Source organism: Peromyscus maniculatus, chromosome 5, assembly GCF_049852395.1.
Source record: "Peromyscus maniculatus bairdii isolate BWxNUB_F1_BW_parent chromosome 5, HU_Pman_BW_mat_3.1, whole genome shotgun sequence".
Lineage (NCBI taxonomy): Eukaryota > Metazoa > Chordata > Mammalia > Rodentia > Cricetidae > Peromyscus > Peromyscus maniculatus.
Genome location: NC_134856.1, coordinates 80,458,974 through 80,486,024, shown reverse-complemented (window position 1 = coordinate 80,486,024; position 27,051 = coordinate 80,458,974). Strand labels below are relative to the sequence as shown.

At 44.9% G+C, this 27,051-nt stretch overlaps 1 protein-coding gene across 15 annotated transcripts in view; it reads right to left on the bottom strand.

Moving 5' to 3' along the window:
- The window catches only part of Frmd4a (FERM domain containing 4A), a 749,198-nt gene that overhangs the window by 211,474 nt on the left and 510,673 nt on the right, over nucleotides 1–27,051 (bottom strand). For 2 of the 15 annotated variants that reach the window (XM_076572736.1, XM_076572743.1), the window contains exon 1: nucleotides 184–349. The exons of the other annotated variants lie outside the window; for them this stretch is intronic. The gene's annotated coding sequence lies outside the window, so the exon portion shown is untranslated. Of the gene's footprint in view, nucleotides 1–183; nucleotides 350–27,051 lie in introns of those variants that run through there. 15 annotated transcript variants of the gene reach the window in all.

Genomic DNA, 27,051 nt, shown 5'->3' with positions numbered 1-27,051 from the left:
GTATTTGCCCCACGTGGGGCTTGCATTTTTAAAATGTAGCAGACGCGAAATAAAAGCCTCTAAGCCCCCAGAAAAGAAGTGGCAGGTCCCTGCTGCCCAGCCCAGCACCGGAAAATGGGTTCAGAAGTACAGCATCATCAATCGCCCCCCTGCCACCGCGACCGGGAAACAAAGACACGTTACCTTTTATTTTTTTGCTCTTCTAAAGGAGCCGAGGAACTTCGGGTTGTAAGAGGCTAGTCCACGGAAACCAGCTTCCCATTCGTCCCGGGCGCAGGCCCTTGGCCTACCAGGCGGCCTGGGAGCCCGGCGCCGCCTCCGCCTCCTCCGCGGCGCCCGCAGCCGCCCCGCCGGTGCTGGCGCGCCCGTCCCCGTCCCCGCCCCCGCCGCCACCCCAGTCCCCGCCGCGCCCGCCACAGGGCTCCGTCAGCCCATCGCCCGCTCGCGCCGCTGCTCACGCCGAGCCTGGCCCAGCGCCAGGGCGCACGGCCACCAGCCCGCCCCTCTCCCGCGCGGGGACCCGCGGCCCGCGGCGCCCGGTCCGCCGCATGGTGCCCGGCACCGGAGCCTGGCGGGGTGGCCGTTCGATCCCTTGCAAAACAGGGACTGAGCGCGCGCCCGCTGGCAGGGCCTCCTTTCGCCACTGGATCCCAGGACAACAATGAGATCTTCTGCCTCCCCGGCGCCCGGTCCAGCCAAGGACACCCCAAGTCACCCCCCTGAGCTGCCTCTGGCTTCTTTCCCACTGCTCCTAGCCGCACCCGCAAGCGACGCAAAGTTAGCTTGTAGACCAGAGAGGTTGCGCGCATCTGAAGCGCGCGCGGAGATGCTGAGGTGGGTGATTGTGATCTGGAGGACCCCCGTTTCTTTACAAGACACCCAAACGCACCCAGACCCACCCCCACGACACGAGCCCCTCTCCTACCCTGCGAGCCCGAGAACGCAGATCCGATGGCTGGAGGCGTAGCTCTCCCCTCTCGATCTAGTACAATTGTCTTGAATGTTAATCTCCCCTTAACTCTTGGGGAATGGAGGTTGCTGTCTGTAAGATAACCTAGTCACAGGGCTATTGTCAAGAATTCTCTATGTCCCTAGGAGAGGGAGACTTCCATTTCAAGAGACCTGGGGGAGGCAAAGGAGCCAGCAGGGCTCCCTTTTCAAAAAAAAAAAAAAAGGAAAGAAAAGAAACTCACAAGAACAATAACTCAATTCACATCGTGTGTCTAAATGTTTACTGCTTGACGAGTTCAAATTGCTTTAGACACATTTTTGCTCCCACGAATTGTCAAAACACAGTTGATAAAAATACAAGAAGCGGGCACAAGCACTCACTTAGTAAAACACTAGTTTCACTCTTTGTTCAGAACCTGCCCACCTCTTTGGTTCTCCAGATGCATTTATTTACCCTCCAGGCCAGAGGTGAGATTTCATCCCACCCCAGTGGAAGGAGACATTCCATGGCCTGCACCCTTATTGCCAGGCTACCCCAGGCAGTGAAGACTCACGAACTTTACCAAGAAAACAAATCCTTGCATATATGTGGAGGGTGAAACCTAGGCATTGTGCACGCTAGGCAAAACTCCACCACTGAGCCACACGCCCAGCTTGCTTCCCGTTGTCTCTCCTACACTATGTCTATGCTCTCCTCCGTAGGATCACCGGTGAGAATTTCTGACAGTGCAGGAGGTCTCACACTCAACAGAAGAGAACCCTTTGCAGGTACTGTTGGCAGATGGAGGGACTTGAGGATCCACATTAAGGGCCACCAGTCTCATTTCAGGCTGATATGATCAAGAGTGGGTGGGTCTTGACATGAGGATTCAAATCTAAGGAGTGGGAAACTGGTTTTGAATCAGATTTTGTTTCAGGACTGTTCTAACACAAGGCTCAACTCTCACTTGCTGCGAAGGCCATCCCTTCTCTTCCTGGGACTGTTAGAGGCAGTTTTAGTTCTTCTTTGCCCAGCCCCCCATTTTTTTTTTTTCTTTTAGTGCTGGAGACTGAACTCAAGACCTCACACATGCCAGGGGGAATACTGAGTTGCAAGCAAGCAGGCTATTTCTAGTTCTAACATGTTTGGACTGCAAAACTAACCTGATGTTCAAGCCTGTAACATTTCTCTTCCACACTTCGTTTGCATCCTTAGAGGAGACCCCTGCCGTTCTGTCCCCTAGGCTCCTGGAGTCTCCAATGCTATGGACTCCCCTATTAGCAAATTCTCTTTCCAAGTTTGCTCCTGTACTGAAACAGCAGTCACCCACAAGCCAGGAGCAGGGACAGGTGTCCCCTTGCCTTCCTTCTTCCCTTACATTCATGGATCACACAGCCTGAAGTAAAAAATGCTGCTCAGAAGTTTCTAAAGTGAGAGCCCTGGGCAGAGGGTTCAGCAGATAAAGTGCTGGCCATGTAAGCATAAGGTCCTGAGTTTGGGATCTAGTTTAAAACCTGAGTTCAGATCTCTGGTGCGCAAAAAACAAAACAAAACAAAACAACAACAACAACAAACAAAGGTGAGGCATGTACAGTTGTCAAATATAGTAGATAATGATTGAGGAAGACACCTGAAGTTGAACTTTGGTCCAATACACACACACACACACACACACACACACACACACACACACACACAGTTCTTGGAGAAAGCAGACCATTGTCTAACTTTCTCCAGTTGGGATTGGTGTATTATAATGAGTAACCACTGTCTTCAGATGTTGTAAACAGGTTCCCATCTCTCCTGCTTTGCAAACATCATCCACACAAGTGGGATCAGTTCTTCCAAAAGTCAGATTGGACCCCTACAACTTCTTGGCACCTTTCCGGGCTCTTGTTGATAAAGAGTATGCTTATTCAGGTGACTGGGGACCTTCTGATGCATCACCCTTACTTTCGGTTGTCTGATCCCACAGGCATGTCAGCCACCCTTCTATTCCACAACTTCGTAACCTCTCTCCAGGTCCCCATGCATGCCGGGGGCTCATTCATCCCCTTGTTGCCCAGCAGTCAAGACTTCAGAAGCTACTTGGGTCATATCACTGCTCTGCTTAGAGGCTGTGCCGGCTGCTCATTGCTCCTCTTCAGCCTGTCTGTCTTCATCACATTTATTCTTCCTGTCTCATTCCTGCCCTAGGACAGCTCTTACCTTCCCTCCCCTTCCCTTTTCTGTTTCCTGTTCCTGCTGCCATCCGGGCCTGACTCCACTTACTGTGTGGCTAGATCCTTGTTATCATCCAGTTCTGGGTTCCACACATGGAGTGTGGCCCCTTCTGGAACTCTTCACAAACACATCCCATCTACTTCTCTCGGCACTTGCAGGACCCCAGAGTATGCCCCATTTGGAACTGACTTCTTTGGTATATCTTGAAATGGCAATCCCAAGAAACCTAGGAAAATCTCAGACACCACTTGCCCATTTGTGAATGAAATTTGTACCAGTGCACCTGAGTTAGGGTGGCAGCCTACGCCAGGGGACTCTGTTTTGACTAGAAACCACAGTTAAAAAAAAAAAAAAAAAGAGCTCAGAGATCTCTTCTGATCAACCACAAGCCGTTCTGCAGCCGAGACTGAAGACTTTAGCTGCAGACCAGACGGCCTTCACTCCTCCCCACTCCTACAACCCATGCCATCTTCTTCTGGAATCTCAGCCTTCTTTCCAGGCAGCATATAAACTTTAGCTAACTACCTCTTTCCTTTGGGGCTCAACTTGTTTTCCATATGTGGTAGTTTGAATAAAAATGGCCCCCATTGGCTCAAATATTTGAATGCTTAGTTGTCCGGTGTGGCACTATTTGAAAAGGATTAGGAGGTGTGGCCTTGGAGGAGGAGGTGTGGCCTTGTTGGAGAAAGTATGTCACTGGGGGTGGGCTTTGAGGTTTCAAAAAGCCCACACCAGGCTTACTTACTCCTTCTCTTGGCCTGCAGATTAGCTATCAGCTACTGCTCTAGTGCCAAGTGTGCCACCATGCTCCCTGCTGTGATGATAATGGACTAAGATTCTGAAACTGTACTCCAGCCCTCCATTTCTCATAAGCTGTCTGGGTCATAGCCACAGAAGAATGACTAAGACACCATGCAAGCCTGATGACCTGAGTTCAGATTCCTGGAACTCATGTGAAAAGACCTCTGTGGCAACATGTGTCTGTATGCCAGCACTCCTACAGCAAGATGGGAAGCAGAGGTGAGGGAATTTATCAGAAGCCCACAGACCAGCACATCCCAGAGTACTCAGCACAGCAGCCAGAAAGAGTAAGAGACCCTACTTCAAAACAAGGGTGGAAGGTGGGAATCAACCCTCCAAAACTGTCCCCATCTGACTCCCACATGCATGTCATTACATACATCCCCTGCCAATCCCCACTGAAATATAGTACCATTGCTGTTAGTACTGTACCCAGAATGGTGCTAAGAACATTGCGAAGACTTGTTGATTATCACAAGATTCCTCTAAATTGGTGACCATTTTACTCCTTTTCTACAGATATAGATGCAGTCTTCAAAAGACAAGTATCATGCACAACATGCCTTTGTTCACCACACTTGTAACCAGGGTCGCCCTTTAAAGACTTAGAGCTCTTATTTTCCATGCTTCATTACCATCTTCTATGTATTTGAATATGCTATCAGAGGTGTGGCCACAGATTCTCCTCTACGAATTGCAGAGTATGGCTTGGAGCCTGGATGGGAAGCAGGGAATGGCTTTGGAGGATGCTCCATACATCTGCTGCTGTGCTTCCCCATACTTCCTAACATCTTTTAGGGACCAGCCTTCAGGTCTACGTTCTTTCCATCTGGCAAACAATGCAAGCATACTCTCCTTGCATATTTCAATCAGGTTATAAGAATGGAGAGAGAGCTCCCAGGAGCAGGTTAAAGTTCAGGGCAGATTTTGAATGACTTTATTATATTTTTATACCCAGTCCTTGTTTCTCCTCATTTCAAAACCAATTAAGGGCAATTATGAGTCATTGGTATAAAACATTAAGAATTCCATCTCAGTGCTGGAGAAATGGCTCAGTGGTTAAAAACACTGATCACTCTTTCAGAGGACCCGGGTTCAATTCTCAGCAACTGCATGGCAGCTTACAACTGTCTATAACTCCAGTTCCAGATCTGACACATTCACATTCATACATGCAAGTAAAACACCAGTGTGCGTAAAATTAAAAAATATATAAGTTGTTAAAAAAAATAATTCTATCTTCTCTCATCGCCTAGGATAAAGTACTTAAAACCCTGGTCCCTGGTGTATGTATGATGTAATCATACAGCTGTGTTTTGTTTCATTAGTTTATAAAATTATGATGTCATTTTGTAATAGTTATATTTTGTGTGTATGTATGTATGGTGTATGCACATGATGAGTGTGTGTGTGTGTGTGTGTGTAAGAGAGAGAGAGAGAGAGAGAGAGAGAGAGAGAGAGAGAGAGAGAGAGAGCTAGCCTGAGCAAGAGAACATGATGTTTGTGTAGAATGCAGGGCTTGACTAACATTGGGTGCCTGTCACAGACCCACTTTTTTTTTGTTTTTGTTTTTATTTTATTTTGTTTTTGTTGAGAGGTCTCTCACTGAACTTGGGGCTAAGCAATCGGCTAGACTGGCTGGATGACAAGTCTCTGTCTTCAACCCTCCTCTGTGCTAAGACTACATATGTGTGTCACTGTGCCCAGCTTTTTGTGTGAGTGCTGGGGATCTGAACTCATATCCTCAGGCCTGCACGGATAGCACTTTTTCCACTCTCATCTTTTCAGCCCAATAGTGATGCTTCTGTAAACTCGTGTTCTCAGGACATTCAATAGTTGCTTAGCATTTTCCTGGGTGGGAATCATGATTTAGATGGCCTCCATCCAGGACAACATAAATCCAAGGCAAGTCTTTCAGAAACACACACAAGAATCAATCAAAACATCACGAGCTAATTAATGTAAGGGTGAGCCCCCAGGGAACAGCTGTATTATGGTGAGTACCACAGTATGAAATTAGCTCCCACTACAAGCGTATTCAAGTACCTAAGCCTGACTTTCGGGACAATTCTCTCTGTTTATTTACTCTGAAATATATATTAATGGAATAGTTGATGCTTGCCCAGTACCAGGTACTGATTATGTGCTTTCAATATAACAACTCATTACATATAATAACTCATTTAATCATCTCAATAGCCCTTTGGGATAGGGAACTACTATTACCACCACTTGTAGGTGATGGGATTTAGTCATGTGTCGAGGTCTGGCCAGCTACACCAGGTCTTACAGAGAGGATGACTTAATTACATTAAGGAAGTCTGCTGCCAGAGCTCCTGTCCCTCAGCTGTGTCCCCTTTCAATGGCCCCATATTTGGAAGGGTTGTCTCCTTTCTAGTGTCTGGCTTAGTGACCACCAAGTAGAACTTACTGACTACTGTTACAATAGACAATTCATTACAATAGGCAATGGAGGCAGAGATATTTGTGAAACTAAAAGGAAAAGATTATCAGCAAGTATTCCTGATTCCACTGTAATTTCTAACATTGCACAGATGATGTATCAATCAATCCAAATCTTAAGCTAGCAATGACATTGTATTGAGATGCTTGAGAAATGGCTCAGTTAATAAAGTACTTGCCACACAGCATGAGGATCTGATCCGAGTTTGGATCCCTTGTACCCACTTAAAAAGCTGGGAGTGGTGGTGTCTGCTTATAACTATAGCCCTGGGAATAGAGACAGAACTCCCGAGGGCTTGGTGCTCAGCTACTCCAGGTGAATTGATTAACTAGGGTTCAGTATGAGAACCTGTCTCACAGCTGCTGGCTGCTGGGGAAGGAGGTCATATTCTTTTGGGGTATGACTTCATGTATGATGTTCAGCACTAATTCAACTCAGTGGGAGGGAGGGAGGGAGAGAGAGGGGAGAAGGTGAAAATAGTGAGGGTGCTGGGGGAGGTGGGGCAATTTATGTTGGATATGATCAAGATACAGTGTATACATGTATTAAATTGGTAAAGAATAAGTTAAACAAAAAGTTGAGAGTAATTGAAGAAGACATCTGATGTTGACTTCTGGCCTCCATATATATATATGCACAGATACATACCGTACATGCACACACACATAATATGAACACATGCACACATATATGAGTACACAAATATAAATGACTACACACACATATATGAGTACACACATATGAGTACACATACACACACACACACACACACACACACATATATATATATATATATATATATGAGTACACACACACACACACACACACAGAGTCTTACATCTGGGGAAATGAGAATCTGTAGCGGTCCCCCTTACTTCTTTCTTTTCTATGCCACACTTTATGTGTGGGCATGTGGCTGGAGCTCTTCTCATTCACGTGATGCTGCACAGACTCCCACTCACTCCTCAGATTCAGCCCGGATCCTCCTTGCTCCAGGAAGCCTCCCTTCTGTGCTCTCTACTCCCTCTCCTCTCAGCATAAGCATCTTCTCAGGCGTCTGAGTTCTTCACCTTGTTGGGAATGCCTTGTGGGTAGAGTCTTCATAATGCTGTTTTTATTTTAACAACTTTGTTGTATTCTGAGTCATTAAACTGTGTAACTTTGTACATGGCATGGTTAATGTTGTTTTATTGCTTTCTTTGGACCAAAGGTTGTAACCATTTTTTAATAATTAGATCCTGTAGCTGAAGTTTTCCTGTGTCCTGGCCTGCCAGCAGTCGGGACAAATCTCTCACACTTGCGTCCCCCAAGTAAACACACAGAGGCTTATATTAATTAAAACTGCTCGACCATTAGCTCAGGCTAACTACTGCCTAGCTCTTACACTTGAACTCAGGCCATTTCTGTTAATCTATATTTTGGCACATGTTCTGTGGCTTTACTTGTGTGCCATTACATGTTGCTCCATGGACAGTGGGCTGCATCTCCTGACTCAGCCTTCCACTTCCCAAAATTCTCCTTGTCTGCTTATCTCGCCTATACTTCCTGCCTGGCCAGTGGCCAATCAGCATTTTATTAAACCAGTATACAAAAGCATTATTCCACAGTAAGACCCAGTAGGTTTTTATAATTAAATCCATCCAGATAATAATAATAATAATAATAATAATAATAATAATAATAATAATGACTGTCTGGGTGGCAGGAAATAGTTTTGACCAGTATTTACATGAAAGTCCATATAACTTCTGTAAGAAGTTGTAGTCCACTTCTCATAAGTGAGCTGGAACAGCTCCAAGGCTGATACCAGAGGCTATCTTCTTCAGGGATACCTGCAACATAGTTTGTAGGGGCTCAGCAAAACTCTTTCTGGGGCTCAGTGGGTGAGTGCATACAGCTGTTGCATAGGATGGAGTTCAGTTCCCAGCACCCATGTCGGGTGGCTGGTAACCATTGGTAACTCTAGTTCCAGGGTGTCTGATACCCTTTCCTGGCATATGTGGCCACTGCAAGCACGTGCCCATAACCACACAGAGACATACACAGCCATATGAATAATTAAAAATAAAAAGAAATCTTAAAGCAAACGTCTTCCTCATGGAGAAGATACTTCTGTTTTGAAATACTTCATCCCATCTCCTCTTAGCACTCTAAAGCCTCTAGGGTTTGTTTTTGGAAGTCTAAGCTTTTCTTGCATGTACTTATTTACTTACTGGTGTTTTTTGGAAGTCTTTACAGGCCATTTCTCAAAAAAGGAATTTGAGTTCTCAGTGGAAGAGGAAATACATATTGAGGAAAGGAGAGTCCCTTGGAGATGGATCATCAAAGAAGACCTTCTGTGCTCTTTACAAAGAAAATTCCCTTGGAGGGGAAAAAAAATTCAGGCTATACACTTGAAAGAGGATTATTATCTAGACTATATAAAGAACTAAAAAAGTCAAACAGCAAGAAATCTAACAATGCAATGAGTAAATGAACTAATGAAAGGAACAGCTACTTCTCTACAGATGAAATACGAATGAGAGAAACCATGGACAAACGCTCAGTGTCACTAGTCATCAAGCATGTCAAAGAACACCGAGAGTCCTTCTCTTCTCAGTGGGGATGGCCATCATCATGAAAATAAGTAACAGCAAATGCTGCTAAGGATGTGGGAAAAAGGATCACTCAGAGATTGATGCTGGACAATTTATATAAATTGGTACAGGGACTGTGGAAGTCAGTGCAGAGGAGTCCCCCAAAAATAAAACTGGGGTGATGAGATGTCTCAGAGGTAAAGGCACTCATGGCCAAGCCTGATTATCTGAGGTTGGTCCCTGGGACCCACGTGGTGGAAGAAGAGAACGTCATCCTGAAGTTCTTCTCTGATCGCCACATGTGCACCGTGGCGTATGCCCACCCCCACACAGACAAGCAATACATAATTAGACTTGAAATGTTAAAAACAAAAACCAACTAGAACCAAATCTACCATATGGCCCAGCTATGCCACTTCTGGGTATCTCCTAAAAGACTCTAAAATCATCACATGACAGAGACACATACACATCAATGTTTGCCGTAACATCCACTGTTCACGACAGCTAAGCTGTGGAGCCAGCCTTGGTGTCCATGAATAGAGGGACAGAGAAAGAAAATGTGGTGTGTATAGTGTGTATATACACTGGGTTCTTCCCAGCCATGAAGAGAAAGGAAATTCTGCTTTGTTTGTTTGTTTGTTTTTAGGAACATGGATGCAACTGGAGATAACCATACTACATGGAATGGATTAAGCTCATCTCAGAAAGACAAACACTTCATGCTTCCTGTCTTTTATGGTTCTTAGATTCTATATATGTACAGAAAGCTATACATGGTAGATATGACATGAAAATGAAACTATCTGAGGGGACAGTGGGGACTGAGAAGGAAGGGCATTGGTGGCGGATATATTCAGTACATAATATATGTTTGTGTGAACTTAAAATTTAAATTATGGTAAAATTTCTAAAGGAAAAAAAGAAGAAACAAATGGAAGGACGGAGGGAGGGAAAGAAGGAAAGAAACAAGAAAGAAAACTTACTTGGAGATGGTGATAGCCTGAACTGTGAGCAACTTTCAACGCTGGTATGATACTATCTATTACTTATCAAGTGGCCAGGGCACACTCTGCACATTATTTGTGTCTTCACTGAGGCCCCACACAGTCTTATCATTTCCCATTCATTGCACAGAACCAGAAACCAAAGTTCTGAAAAACTAAGCAATGTGCCAAAATTCTACACCAACAAAAAGGTGGGGTTGATCTAAGAGTGTCTCCAGGCACCCCCTCTCCGAGTGTGCTCTTTGTATCGTCATGTCTATAAGAGGGCTGGGTCAGTCAAGAGTGTGCAGTGAGGATGGGGTGTGGAGGTGGAGCCCTGGGAAAGGATGGGAAGCAGGAAGCCTGAGCATAAAGCTGGATGACAGCCAGCCTAGGAATCAGAATCACTCACACCCCAGGGAAGTGCTGCAGATTCCGGGAGGTGTTCTGGACAGGCTGTGGTTTGAATCTAAAATCTCCCCTGGAGGCTCCTGATTTGAAGGCTTGGTCTCTAGCTTGTGGCGCTCTCTGGAAGGCTGTGGGACCTTCTGAGGTGGAGTCTGGCCGGTAGAACTGGGTTACTAGAAGTAGACATTTGAAGATCACATCTACTTCCGGGTTCTGCCTGCTTTCTCTGCTTCCAGACTGCACCAATGGGAACAAGCCATTGTTGCAGGCTCCCTCCGCCAGATACGGAAGTGTTCCTGCTATCATATATTCCCTACCATGATGGCCTGAGACCTCTGGAAAGCATGAGACAAAAGAAGTCTTTTTTCCCTTAAGCCTAGAGTCACTCTGTGACAGTGACACAGACAAACAGTCACAGGTCAGTGGTAGTTTGTTAGCGTTGTTCCTTGAAGGCCCAGGTGTTAAGGTGTAGTTATAAGAAAATGTGAGAAGCATGGATCATGAGGTTGGGCCCTTCATTCATTGATGGACTCATAAACGGATGGTTATTATTGGGAAATGGCAGAAACTAGGAACCAGGGCCCAGCTGGAGGAGGTGGGTCCCTGGAGGGAATGTCCTAGAAGGATCTATCTGGTCTGTGACCTTTTCTTCCTGGCTGCCACGTGGAGAACAGCTTCACTTTGCCATTTCCTTTTCTCCATAATGTCTGTCTTACCACCAGCCAAAGGGGGATGGAGCCAGCTTATGCTTCCGAAACCTTTCAAGGTGTTAAACAAGATGAGCTGCCTTCATGCTGTTTCTGTCCAGTGTTTTGTGGCAGTAATAAAAAGCTGATGAACACATGATGGGCTGAGCTACTGCTGGCCCTCACCTTGTGAGTTAATAGTGGCATAGCATCATTTTGGGTATATATTAATTTTTTTAAAAATAAATGTTATTATAGAGGAAGTTGTAAATAAAATAAACATCACATGCCAAAATTAACCAAACTCAAAGTCTGTACATCTCAATGAACTCTGTCTATACAGTTAGAGGTTTTTTTTTGTTGTTCGTTTGGTTTTTTTTTTTTTGGTTTTTTTGAGACAGGGTTTCTTTGTGTAGTTTTGGTGTCTCTGTCCTGGATCTCGTCCTGTAGACCAGGCTGGCCTCAAACTCACAGAGATCCGCCTGGCTCTGCCTCCCGAGTGCTGGGATTAAAGGCATGCACCACCACTGCCCGGCACAGTTAGAGGTTTTAAATATAGTTGCTTATAGCTTGTTTTGACACAATCTTAATGGCTATCATATCTAATTCTGTGTCTCTTCCCTAGGAGGATTTAAACAGGTCCACTAAAATCTTCCTGCAGGGCATCCTTCACCAGTCTACAATGCAGGCTGAAACTGGTATCATAATCTATTGTAAAGACCAGCTGTTCTCAACTTGCGGGCTGTGATCCCTTTGGAGGGGTCAAATGACCCTTTCACAGGAGTCACCTAAGACCATCGGGAAACAGATATTTATGATTCATAATAGTAGGAAAATTACAGTTATGAGGTAACAACAAAAATAATTGCATGATTAGGGGTCACTACGGCATGAGGAATTATATTAAAGGGTCGCAGCCTTAGGAAGGCTGACAACCTTCCAGACCAAGGTTGTAGAGTGCAGTCTGTGATAACAGAAGCTGGAGTTTGAGCCAGAGGCTGATCCCTTACTACCCATGTACCCTTATGCTAGTGAGTTCTAGAGTTCTGAGTTTCAGCTTCCTGAGTAGGCTGTGGGTATTACACTGCTAAGGCATATAGAGTTTTTGGAACAAAGCATGTATTTTGTAAAAGATCTGCTATTAGTTTTCTTATTTACACATGTGTGTCAACTTGGGGACAAGGAATGTGGCAGCTCCTGTCTTTATTCAGTGCCCTGGCATCTACCAAGTAGTTATTAATGCTTCGCTCCGACCCTATATGTGAGTGCTGAGTTTTAACGAGACCCCAGGTGAGTTAAGTCCTGTAAATAAGTCAAAGGAAATATCAGAGGCTTAAATAATGGTGTCCTACATTCCCTTCTTTCCTGAGTATGCTCTGTTCTCTCCTGGTATAGAATGTTCTGTGAGCCTGTCTGTGCCTGGCTTAGAAGAGAACTCAAGTCCACTTAAGTGACCTCTAGACAGTTCAACAATTAGGGAACAAGGTTGGCTTTCTGTGGATGCCACATATATAAGGACACTTGCATCCACCCCTAAAGTGTCCCTGTCCCTCAGGTGAGGTGTGTTGTGCAGTAGCATACACATACTCACATGTGACCTGCTGGTTTCTTCTAAGGCTAAGACTCCTGTAGTTCAAAGTCACTAAACGAATAAGCGAGTGAATTGAAAGTCCCACGGAGCCCCAGTGTGTTAGGGACGCTGGAACTAAGTTGAGTACCACCAGAAAAGCCCGTGGAGTAAAACAGAAAGTGGTCTTACTGTTTAAACTTCAGTTTTCATTTCTGGTAGATTCCAGATCAGACAAAATGAAACCCATAGGACACTCTCAGGATTGGGGGGCGTTCCCTAGTCACTGCTCAGAGGCACGCTGACAGTTACAGGCCTATGCCGTTTCTTCCCATCTGCCAGATGAGGAAACAGGCAGGGAGGAGCGCCTAGACTGGCTTTGCCTCCTGGTAAACCTGGGGACATTCAGAATGAGAACACCCAGCTTCCCTCTGGAAGCCACATACACTGCTGGCCACAGCTGTCACCTGCCGATACTGCTCACACAAGTACACAGGCGGAGGCTACTTCCTGATGGGCCAAGTTCCTTAGAATACAAAAAGCACCCAAAGTTCTCAGTCTCTCTCTCTCTCCCTTCCTCCCTCCCAGTAACAGCCCAAGTTGTATTCAAACTCAGGGTCTTCCTCCCTCAGCCTCCCAAGTGCTGGTATTCCAGGTGCATGCTACCATGCCTTGTCTTTTCTTTAATTTCCATGCCACTCTTTACATTAAAAAATCCTTTCAACAATAAGACGTTACATGCATTCAGATAAGCACAGGGGATTTATTGGACTCTTATGCAACTCCTATTATGGCCTAACATTTGATCTTATTTGCTTTAGGCTTTAGAGGAAGAGCAGGAGGAAGAGGAAGAAGAGCAGGAGGAAGAGCAGGAAGAGCAGGAGGAAGAGCAGGAGGAAGAGGATGATTAAATCCACACCTCTCATCCATTCTGCCTCCCTCCCCAGAAGATGACCATCCTCCAATGTGGTGAATATCAAACTTATTTTTATCCTTTGACCGTAGAAATATACAGGCATAAATAGTGCACAGTGTTTCGTGTTTATAAACCTTTCAAAAACATCTGCCAGCATATATTGTCTCCCTCAATCATGCTTTCATTTAAGAAAATGTCTTTGAGATTCATCAATACTAGCGTAAATGTATTTCATCGAAGGAACAGAACACAGGTTCTTCATGTCTGCTTTTTTTTTTTTTAACTGAGAGTCAAGTTCTTGTAAGCAGCCTTTGGGTCCACTGCCTCCTCTGCCTGCCACACTTGCCTCCTCTGCCTGCCACACTTGCCTACCATTGCTCAGCTGTCCAGCAACCTTCTCAGCATGGCTTTAGTCTGTTCTGTTACTTCTTTGAGTTGCCCTTCATTTGACACTGAAATTGATAGTATCTCTAGTCTTGAATTTCAGGAAAGCAAAGAGTAAATGAGTTGTATAAGTATGTCCCACATATCATATGGAATATACTCACAAAGACAAAGATTCACTTCACATTGAGAATTTGGGATTAATATGTTTCTTTGCTAAATCTATAACTCTACTATTTTTAATTACATGTAATGTGTGTGGGTATGTGCACACAAATGCACGTGCCCATGGAGCTGGAGTTACAGGTGGCTGTGAGCTACCCAACATGGGTGCTGGAAACAGAATCTGGGTCCTCTGCAATAGTGTGCATTCTTGTCTACTGGGCCGTCTACTCCACCCTAAATCTGTGACTTCAATCATGTTTCAGTGAGTCTTCCCTGGGATGTCCTATTTAAAGTTTTAACCCCCTACCATTTGATATTCTTTTCTTCTCTTTCTCTTCATTTGATCAACCATTTTATCAACCATTTACCTGTCAGGACATTTCCTGTTCACTTTGCTTACCTTCTATTCCCTTCCTGTAGAATGAACTCTGTAAAGGAAAGGTTTCTGTTTATTGTGTCCCCGTTGTTTATGTAATTTGGAAAGCAGTATATCAGGCTCTGCACATTCTCACTGACTATGTCCTGGGTAAGTAAATAAGTGGACGAAAGAATCCAATGGCCATCTTCGTAAGTCTCCTTTGTATTGTGTGAGAGTTTCTCATTGGTAATTACTTAGAAATAGAATTGCTTTCTCTATTGTCTGTGTCTTGCCAATGTGTTGCTCACAATGATTGATCTCATTTCCACTCTCATCAGCAACACCTGAAAGTCCCATTTCCTGCAGCCACAGCATCTTTTCTTCCCCACCACTGACAATGCACTAATTTAAAGTGTAGAACCAATCACGGAGATCAGAATGAAACATTAAATAACCACTCGTGAACTCTGACCACTGAATTCCTAATAAGCAGCATCGTGTGTTCTTGGGGCTTATTTAAGAGGTGGGGTTGTTATTATGGACTTGCCAACAAACCAAAGCTATGGGGTCTCCTGGGGAAGAAAACAAAGAAGAATTACACAGTTCCTTTATTCATCACTATTGCAATAGTGACATAAAACCTGTCACAGAAATCTGGACAAAACCACGTCTTATTTAACTATTTGTTTATGCAACTAAACAGGAGGATGTCCTGGCTAAGAATGACAAAGTGAAAACCTACCCATAAATTGTATGGCATCCCTTTTCAAATCACCTTCAGAGCAGGATTTAGCTCAGCAGTGCACTTGTTTAGTACACAGAGGGCCCTAGGCTCCCCATCCCCAGCTCTGTTCCTCATTCTGCAAAATCAATTTCATAATGGTCAGAAACATAAAACTTAACGTCCAAAGAGAAGATTTGGTCAAGTCCTTGGTTATAGACTTGGCCAGTTTAAATCCAAAAGATAATTGAAGCTATCCAAGTTTATTCAGAAAAGCCCTCTGATCAAAGGATGTAACAAAATGATACATTTTCAAATGTGTTCTTAATTCATTCTGGAACAGTCACGAGAAGTTGCGTGTATTGCAGAAGTGCTCGTAGTCTCCTGTTCCTCTGTGTCTCTATGCCCTTTGTAATTAAGCTATGAAATGATAGCAATAAATAAAATCTGCCCTCCCACTTCTGAATGTATACTGTTTTTCCGACTTCCCTTGGTCAATAAATGTGGAAGTAGAATCAACATTGCCAGTTCAGAACTTAGGCCGATAAAGGCCTTCCACGCTTCACTGAGGGCTTGGAGCACTGGCTAGCAGCCATGGGAAGACGCCTCACTTGGTTGTTCACTCAAGGCTCAGAGAGGAAAGAGAGCCTGAAAGTTGCCAGCATGATTGGCAGCCGACCACAGATGCATGAGACCAGAAGAAGTGCTGGGCCCAGCCTAAATTATGGGCATTCACAACATCGATCCCAATAAATGCTGGTTGCTTTAAGATACTATGCTTTGCAATGTTGACGAATTAACTCAGACTCACTTGGTTCTCCATCAGACAGAAAACAAAATGGCAGTTCCTTTCTTTTCCTTCTTTTCTTCCTCCCCTCCCTTGTTTCTCTCCTCTGCTTCCTCCTTCCCTACTTTATTTTATGTCATTTATGACAATGAAATTATTGAACGTATCTTGATTTTCAAAAGGCTTGATGGGAAAATAACAGATAGATTTTTTCCAGTGAATGTTTTATTGAAGGTTTAACATCATTCCAAACCAATAACTAATCACACAGAGAGTTGGGCACCCATCCGTGACAGATACATAGCCGTGTTGAATGATTTTGTCCCCTACATACTCCAGCAACTGCTGCGTCATTCACCAAGAGCACCAACCAGACTTAAAAACCTGTGGGGGTTTCATGAAAAAAAAATCTAGTTTGAAAACTTGTCTTTTTTTCAGGAAATAGGTAAGAAAACTTCTTCTAAAATGTGACTTAAAGAAAATTAGCATTCTGAGCATATCCTTCTCCTCACCCAGGGCCAGTTGGAGTTTGTGAATGCCAAGATGAACTGTTAGTTTCCTTCAGGTAGAACAAGTACAAATAGACCAAGAACTCAGTCAAAGCCTGGCAAAATGCAGAGGAAAAACACAAAGTTTTTCAGAAGTCCACCAGTACAAAGCAAAGCTATGGATGCTTTCTCTCACATGTGGGGATGATGATAGGGAAATATTAAAAGTCTTCCTTTCCCAATAATTAAACTTTCTGTCTTTTCTGTTATTTCCTTCCTTTTTTTTTTTTTTTTTTTTTTTTTTTTTTTGAGAATTCACTATATAGACCAGGCTGGCCTCGAACTCACAGAGATCCGCATGCCTCTACCTCCCGAGTGCTGAGATTAAAGGGACTCATCATTACACCTGGTTTCAAACAATATTATGTCTGTAAGAGCAGACATCTTGGTGTACACAGTGGAAACACCATGGTTCCTAAGGTGCAGCAGTCATGAATGGGCTGAGGTGGTCCAGGCAGCATCTGTTGGTGCTGTGCAGAGGCAGCATGCACAATAAGTGTGTATGCAGGATGTGCAGAACCAAGGCCACAGCTGGGTATGGTGGCCCAGGCCTGTAAACCCAGGGCTTAGAGGTAGATGCAAGAGAGCTAGGAGTTTAAGGTATCTTGTCTACTACATAGCAAGTTAAAGGCTGGCCTGCACTGCATGAGATCTGTCCATCCAAACCCTAAGCAACAAGAACAAGAAAAAGCAGGACCAAGTGTGCAGTGAGGTCACAGAGTACTCCATGGGTGAGTCTAGGCAGACACACCTGGCTAGCACATACAGTAGGCTTTTCAGTTTTAATTGAGTTGTGGTGCCTGGACCTTCAGAAACCTTTTACTGTTGACTTAAAACAACAACAACTCACACTCAGCTACACAACTTCACATGGAATTATGAGTCAGAGTGTAGGAGCTCTGGACTGATGGGTTAGAGTTCACTCTCCGTATGTAATAAGATGAACATTTTGATATTTTCACCTGCAGAAATCTAAATAGAGATGAGTGGCCACGTGACAGCATCTCAAGAAATCTCTGCTGCTGATGTCAGCTCAAGGGTCTTCAAATTGCTGAGGAACAGAGTGCAAGTCTCTGGGCATGAAAACAGATAGCTTCAGGGTCTAAGAAAATTAATGCAGTTGTTTTTATTTTTTAAAAAAGGCCTGGGCCAAATGCTCCCTTTCTGTGTTTTGTTTTGTTTTTGTTTTTTGTTTTTTTGTTTTTCTCTCTCTCTTGACAGTAAATAGCCCGAACTCTGTTGTCTGAAGCTGGGTACACTGACCTACACTGGGTAGATGACCTCTCTTGTCTTTGTAGGACTATGGAAAAGGAAATATTTTGATTTCAGTAAGAGATTTTTATAAAGTTTCTCAGGAAATATTTGAAGACAAAACAAAACAATAGCCTTACCATAGACGGAGCTGTAACTGCCAGCACCCCCACATATAAGGAATGTCTACTAAGATGGGCACAGTGGCACACACCAATAATTCTAGTACTCAAAAGGCTGAGGCAGGAGGATTGTAGGTTTGAGGTTAGCCTGGGCTATATAATGAGTTTAGGCTAGCCTGAGCTGTATAGTGAGACACTGTCTTAAAAATGGCCGAAAGAGTCAATTAACAAAATAATGTAAAATAATAACTGCTGAGTAATGTGCCCAATAGCAACAGCATAGTAACTTAATGCGATTGATTACTAAGGCCAATCTGTGGAGTTTGATAATACTAACAATAACAACAGCTATTATTTAAAGAGAGCTCCACTGGTCTCTATGTGCCACAGGACTGTGTCTGTTTACATATTGATAAATATTTGCTTTAAGCCATTGGCCAAATTTACAAATCAAACTGTTCATGTGGCAAAACAGAAGAGTATAAAAAAAGAGTGAAGCAATTGAAAGAGAGAAAATGATATTTTTGCCAGCATGATATGAAGGTTTGACTCAACCAAGCACACATATGTATGATGAAAAGCAGTTATTATTTTTTTAAAGAACTTGAATTTTATCAACCAAAATCTAGGAGCCTAAAATATGATATGATCAACACCCAAATGTACTATTAAAATATGGAACAAGCCACATTGTGTTAATAAGGTAACAATTCCACCTGTTAATAAGACCTTGATATCTATAATGCATCTGAGGCACTACACTGAGTTGAGTTTCCTGGACTACATTTGCTGTGTGTCTCTCTCTGTATGTGGGGTGTTATAAATCCAGTTATAGCAAGGTGACAGCCGTTAGGGTTAGGGCACATTCACGTCCAGCTTTGATGGGTCCTGGGACTGGAGTGTTTAGTCTCCCAAAGCCTAAGCCCAACAGAGAAAAACAGCTCAAGCCACACACAGAGCTGTTCTCTGCATTGGTTTGAGACTGGAGAACCAGCGCAGGAAGGGGACTAGGTACCCGGGAGTGGGATTTACAGAGGACTGCAGGGAGGGCTTTATACAGTTCGGAGGTGCCACGGGTGGATATCTTCCTGTGGGAAACTGTCTCCACTTCTGGAAAGTTCCTGTCCAGACCCCTTGCCACCTGTGACCCTGCTGCGGTGGGAACCCTGATTTCCTGGAGGCCCCTAGACCCCTGACCCCAGAGGTTCCTTCTGGCTCTCAGGTCAGAGAGCAGACGCTGCAGACAAAAGGCTCCAGTTGGGCAGCTGGCTCAGGCGCTGTGGTTTCCCAACACTGGTAATTTGTACTCCGAGAACAAACCCAACATTGTCCGAATCTCACCACTTCTGAGGCGTGGACGTCAGGTCAACTGGAGATGAAAACTTCTCTTTAAAATGGAAGCTAGCCTGTGTGTCCTATGATTTCGTGACTCGGTGCTGTCAGCCATGGATTTAGCGTGAAGGACTTGAGGAGATCTTGTCTGTTTCCTCCCCACGGGATGTGTCTCAGAGAGTCCTTCAGCTCTGCCACCAGAATCACTCACTCCGGTCACTCTGGTCCCCACTTTAGACCGTGTGCCTTGGGCATACTTTCTGTCTTCCTTATCCATGCTGGTCAGTCCTTGCTGCCAGAGGCTCCTGGGGTCCTAGGCTTCACTCTTCCCAGGCCTGCCTGTTCCCTGCCCAGATTTTGGGGATCATTGCCTTTATTGCTCTGGAGGGAATATCCAATGGGGAAACAAACTGCCACTCGTTGCCTAAACAACATGACATTGATTGTCCTTTCCAAACATAAAAACACTTATTTTAAATTTTATACAATCCCTGTAGTGACCTTTCAGAGCACGTTTTATGCCCATTTTAGAGAACAGGAACCTGAGGCTTAGTTCCATGCTCAGTGTTGCCCATTGTTGCTCTGCCCTTGTTTTTTGCTGCCCAGCACCTTACGGAAATAATGCCAGGTGCCCTCTTAGTGCCACCGTAGCGAGTCTGACTCTAGAAATAATGCCAGGCTTTCAGTAGAGGGTTGTTGACTGCTTCCTTGTGTGTGTTTGCTCATTGTTGAGAGGGGACACAGGGTGGGGATGCTGGCAGGGTGGAGACCCAGCAGCAGCACACTGGTCTGTCTGACACTGTAATGCTAACTACAGGTTCTGTTTACTGACAACACATTTATGCATCCCTTGGGAGAAACCAGGGCCACCAACCACTACCCATGAACATCCAACTCTGTGGCAGGGTGACTCTGCTGTTGGCAGGGTTGATACAGACCAACACTCCCCACATGGCTTGAGAGAGAAAATGGAAAATCTGGGCCATAACCAGATAGCGGCGGTTGTTGGGTAGGTGGCCTTAGCCGGGCTGTTGAATCCAGTTCTGCCCATCAGTTTTGACACCAATGCTGCAGTGAAACAGGGCAGAGAGCGTGGACACACTGCAAACTACAGAGCACTCTGACCCTAGCTGTATTTTCTGCCTCATTTTGTCCCCCCAACACTCAGTGTTACTTATTCATACATTGTATTTTCTCTGTATCAGACAGGGATGTCCACAGAGGGATGGTTTTTTATCTGTTTTGTTCTCTGCTCATCCCCAGGTCTGTGAACAGTACTCATACCAGGCACAGACTGAGGTCAGTCCGTCTTTGGTGCATGACAGAATGGCACACGGCACCTATGGTCTATTCAGACCACTCTGGCCTCCCACACTCACACGGGAACAGAGAATTTTTGAAACCTGAGACTGGAAAGCAGAGTTCAAGGCTAGCTTAGGGCACTGTATTAGTTTCTTTTCTTGGTGTTGTGATCAAATTCCCGTCAGGAACAACTTCCAGGAGGAAGGGTTCCTTTGGGCTCCGAGTTTCAGGGGACAAAGTCCCCCATGGAGGGAAGGAATAATGAGCAGGAGTGGGAGAATGGCCAGGAAGCAGAGGGACGATGGGCTGGATAGGATTTCAATATTTCCTAACTCTTCATTCATCCCCAAATCATGTTATATGATCGCATACAGTCCATTCCAGATGCCTTTGCTTTTAGAGGCCTTTTTAGACTTTAGAGCAGAGGTTCTCAACCTATGGGCCATGACCTCCTTGGGACTTCATATTAGATATTAACATTAGAATTCATAACAGTAGAAAAACTATAGTTATGAAGCAGCAGTAAAATAATTCTATAGTTGGGAGTCACCGCAACAGGAGGAGTCCTATTAAAGACTCAAAGGCTTAGGAAGGTTGAAAACCACTGCCCTAGGGTGGTTCTTGATTTCCAAACTGACATCTACTTTCTACTGAGGGCATGACACTATATCATCCTCTACCCGCCCCCCTCCCACGTTTGTTTCCCAACCAGTTACAATTTTCATAGGCCTGTGAGTTTCAAAGATGGCATCCAGTATGTCATTCAAGGGATGGGGGAGTTCCCTCAGCAGAAAAGACAGAGGAGAACAGCCCTGTTGCAGCGTCATGAGCGGTACACGAGCCATCTGTCTGTGACTTTGTTTACACTCCAGTTGGGCATTGTTCCGCGTAGAGAGCTGCTCATCCATCATCCCGCTAATGAGTTAATGAGTAACTAGACTCCTGTATTTTCCAGTTATATGCCTCACTTTATTTCTGGGTGGTAACAGCATGAACAATTGGAGAGGAAGAGTCCAAGAGAGGAAAATACACAGAGAAATGCCTCAGAACCTTTAGAAATGCATCTACGGTACAGCTAGGTCAAAGACACCTATCACTAGAGTTTAGAAAAACACTTCGAAGGACCAAAATTATGCATTCTACATACTATGTAATATAATGTAGCAATTAAGAGAAAAATACTTATTCCAAAATCTTAGCCATTAAAAGAATTCTATTGAATCTATGCCCCAGCAGGTTCAAGTGCACGCACATTTGACAGGACAGGTTCATTCATCTCTCTCACACATGTGTTTGTTTGGGTCTAGGAGTCACTCTCTATGTTCAGAGCTTGACTTTTATTTCTGTCTTCTGAACTCTTCTGCAGGTCTAAAAATGGCCAGTTCTGCCTAGGTGTGGCAATATTAGAGGGACAACTTGCATTTAATAAATGCTTAATTAAAAGCATGGCTGGCAACGTATCCCATTTTTCAGAACTTAGCTCCTTGGGCTGCCATAATAAGATACCATAGGCTGGGTGGGTCCTAAAAGCCACGTAGGGCTGGCAAGTTGGCTCAGTGTGTAAAGGTGCCTCCTGCCAAGCCCAGTGACCAATGTTCAGTCCTCAGAACCCACACGGTGGACGAAGGGAATCAGCTCCTACAAGCTGGCCTCTGACTTCTGACTGTGCACCATGGTGCATACACCCCACAAATACAAAAATAAAATGTAATGAAAAATTTTTAAATAGCCATCTGTTCTTGTGATGGTTATGGAAGGTGAAAGCCTGAGCTTAGGGTGTCAGCTGGCTCGGGTTCTAGTAAGACCCCTCTTCTCACTTGCAGGCTGCTGCCTTCCTGCTGTGGAGGAAGAGAACAACATGGTAGAAGAGAAAAGGGATCTTTTGGGGGGGCTCTTTTTTTTTTTTTTAAAGATTTATTATTTATTTTGTATACAGCATGTATGACTGCAGGCCAGCAGAGAGCACCAGATCTCATTGCAGATGGTTATGAGCCACCATGTGGTTGCTGGGAATTGAACTCAGGACCTCTGGAAGAGCAGTCAGTGCTCTTAACCTCTGAGCCAATCTCTCCAGCCCCGGGGGGCTCTTTTATAGGGGTTCTGAGCCTATTTATGAGGGACTAGAGCCTTGACCTGACTTTGGAGGGGATACATTTAGTACATAGCAGTCATCATGTAAAAACCGCTCCATTTTTAACACCTAAGGAGGCTGTAAGCAGCAGTATGGAAAGAAGTAAGCGCTTTAAAGCACACTGCATGGATCGTTAGCTCGGTCTCTCTGTTCCTGTCTGTGGCTATGGCCTGGATGTTGGTGCTACCCCAAATTCATATGCTGAAATCTCACCCTCAGGGTGATGGCATGGCGGGGCGGGCGCTTCGGAGGTGGTTAAATTTAGATTTGGCTCCTAAGGGTGGGGCTCCAGGATGGGATTTGCGCCTTTGTCAGAGAACAGAGCCTGGTGACCGGGCTCAGTTGGTGGAGTGCTTGTCTTGGAAGCATGAGACCTGGGTCCCATGCCCAGAACCCATGTGAAAGGAGCCTGCTGGCTGGGTGGCATGTGCTTGTATTCCCACTCTTAGGAGACAGAGGAGGCAGGTCCCTGGAGGCTCATGGCCAGCTAGACTAGCCTATCTGCAGAGTCCCAGGCCAATGAGAGACCTGGTCTCAATGAACAAGGTAAACAACTTGTGATGAATGACCCAAGAGTATCTCCTGGTCTCCACACGCATGTGCACACATGTGCACATAACTACACACTGTTATGAAAGTGCACACCTGAAAACATATAGCCACCCATACACACAGGTCTACATGTACATGTATATACACACACATGAATATGCATGAAGACACACAGATGGACAAACATACACACATACATAGACAGAGAGAGTGTACTGGGGGAGGGGGGGAGAAAAACAAGGGGAAAGCAGAACTCACTCTGCTCTGAGGACAAGCCAACAACAGCCATCTGTAAGCCAGGAGAGAACCCTTGTTAGGAATCAGATCTGTTGGCACCTTGACCTTGAACCCCCAGCCCCAAGAGCAGTGAGGAAAACCTTCCATTCCAGCCGCTCAGGCTTTTATTTTAGCAGCTCAAGCTAAACAAGACAGGGACAGCTGAACTGCCCACTCCAGGTGAGGATGGAGTGAGACGAAGGAGTAAGACATGATGACAACAGAGCAGCTAGAGTCTGTAAGACCCAAGGCCACACGGGCCCTTAACAAGGATTAAAACTTTATAGAGACAGGACACAGCTCCAGTGCAATCCCTTAGCTTTCCAGAAGAAAGCCAATTACTGTTCAAGGCTGCACAAAAGTGAGCACAGGCCATAGGCAGATGGCTGCTTATTTTATGGGACTAGAGAAAGCGGTTTTCATCCATCAGCCAAGAGAACTCTGTTTAAGAGCAGAATGCCTCTTCAGCCTCAAGTCACTACCGGAAGCTGAGGGTAAAGTGCCAGATTTACCACTTTAATAACCAGATCGTACTGCTTCCAACTAGTAAAGGCCCAAGTAGGACATAAAATCAACACTGTATGACACCAGTTAAGAATTGTTTAGAAACCAACCATTTCAGCACTCCATAATTCTTCTCCTCTCTCTAGGACACAGTTAACAGGACGGAATCATTACGATGGGGCACATGACAGAGACTTCATCTCTTTCTGCCATGCCTGCCCTATTTATGACTTCTTCAGCCTACATAATCGTCAGTAATAAGTAGACTGTATTCAAACAGCAGGATTGATTTGCCATTCTGTGTTATAACCCACTATGAGTAGTTCATTCTTTAGTCCAACTGGGATCGTACATTAAAATAGAGAAAAATGGGATGATGATCCATACAGATAACCCTGGGCAAGCATGTACTTTCCTTGAAAGAAATGATAAGGAATACGAATCCTGGACACACAGCAAACAGCATGGTAGGCGGAGAGTGACATGGAGAGGCTACACTAGGTGAGACTTCCCAGGTGTAAGTTTATTTGCTCGGTTTCTCTGCATGTGTGAATTTTGAAGGCTATTCACATATGCTTCCTTGAAGATATTTAGTTAAATACTTAATTTTCACCTTAAGAGAATAGCCAGTGAATGTGCGGATACATGGCTCACTTTTTCAGATGTCAACAAAACCCAAGGCCAAGACACACTGCTAAAGAACATGCAGAGCTCAGCCTCCATATAGGGACTCCTGAGTGGGACACTTGCTTATCCAAACTACTGGTGTCACACTTTATATTTGAGCTCTGCTGGCCAGGTCTTTCTTCTCATGAATGGAAGGTGACATTTCTGTTTACACACACACACACACACACACACACACACACACACACACACACACACACGCCACGCACGCACGCACGCACATCTCCAAACCAGGGGGTGAGTTCAATGTCTGTGTCGATACAACCTCATGTTTATCACGTGGTTTTTGTTCTAATCAGCAAATTGCCCAAAGCTGGGCAGACCATAATAAGGCTTTATTAATAGCTATGTCATTCATGCTTGGTGGCACATGCCTGTAATCTCAGCACTTGGGAGGTGGAGGCAGGAGGATCAGGAATTTAAAGTTCTCCTTAGCTATACAAGATCCTGTCTCAAGGAAGCCGTACAACCAAACCAAACAGGGGCTGGGGAGACGCCTCAGTGAGGAAAGTGATTGCTGAGTAAACACGAAGACCTGAGTTCTAATCCCTGGGGCTCATGTAAAAGCTGGCTTAGCAGGATGTATCCATGATCCCAGTGTTGATGGGGACAGAAGGAACAGAGGACCCCTAGAGCTTCCTGGCCAGGCAGTCTAGCTGAAATAGAACTCCCGGTTCAGTGAGAGGTCTTGTCTCAAAAAATAGTATGGATAGTGATGAGAAAGATAGACACACACACACACACACACACACACACACACACACACACGTACATGGATACACTACAGCACACCATACTACACCACACACACACACACACACACACACACACACACACACACACACGTCACCCACTGCTGTGTCCTTTAGCATTAATCTTAGGTGCGTGGGGGTTGGCACACACACACACACACACACACACACACACACACACACTTGAGCTCAAGTTTTGATGAACCTTAGATTTGCTTTTTACTTAGATTCTTATAAAGGTATGCTTGCTCTATCCTGGATATTAGTTGTTATTTATTTATTTGTTTGTTTGTTTATATTTGGAAAGCATTTCATCTCATTGGTCTGAATTAGTCCTAACAGCTTGCTACAGGACCCATGGATTCCTAGGAGCACCATGCAAGCCCTCCAGTGCCAGTCCTGGGGCAGGGGGTATGCAGAAGGTTGGGTGAGCCATCATTTGGAGAGCTGAGTAAGGTAACAGCTAGTCTTCAAGGATGGTTCACTGCTGAGCAGTAGATGCCTATACCATACACACACACACACAATCACAGAGCACTGTAATATGAAAGGTAGGTGCCTGACAAACTTACCAAAAACCCACGCAGGAGAAGCTAGATCTTAGTTAGGGGGAGGCTCTCTGTCATTTCCTCGGTTCTGTATTATTGGCAGCCTCTCAAACAGACTAACTATGTTGTCCAGACAGGGGCTAGGTCATAACAACTTGGGCTACAGAGGTCCAGGCCTCAGAGATGTCCTTTAAGATTATAAGCCAGACTACACTAGGCATCTACTTAAGAATAAAATCTCGCTCTCTGGCCTTGCAGCCATGAGGACCCACTGAGTTCGAGCTCCAGAACTCATGTGAAACCAAACCAGAAACTGTACTGTGTGCTTGGAATTCCAGCACAGGGGAGGCAGAGACAAGCAGATTCCCAGGCCTTGCTCATCAGTCAACCCAACCTAACTAGTCAACTGCAGGCAAGCGAGAGACCCTGGCTCAAAATTCAAAAGGTGCGTGGTGCCCAATGAATGACACTGGCTTCCATATGTAAGTACACATATGTGCATGTAAACACACACACACACACACACACACACACACACACACACACACACACACACACACACACACACGGAAGAGGCCCCTAGAGACAAATGAGAAATAAGAGTAAAATCTGAAGCACACACAGTAGCCTCAAAGCACCACACTCACCCATCACCTCCTCCCCATTCGCCCCTCCCACCTTTTCTCGTTTCCTTTTCCGTTAGTGACCTCACTAGACAAGCTAGGCTCCCACCCCCAGGCCATTGTGCAGACTGTACTTCTGCCTGGAATTCCTCCCCGATGGCATCTCCTGGTGTATTAAGACATCTCTCAAAGAAAAGTCCTCAACCGGCCCCCACTGGAAACAGTGCCTTTCCTCTTGCCATATCTAGCTCGCCTCCACGATTGCTTCATTTTTTTTGTTGCGTGCCCGTCACCTCTCACAGTACGGATTTCTACCCGTTTTTGTTCCTGTGTCCTTGCGTCCCTTCGCAGTGAAGTTTGCAGAAGACTGGATTTGGGCATACTTTATCCTCTGCTCTAGGTTAGAGGAGACTGGCAGAGCGCAGGAGCTTGGCAGACATTTTTGAAAGG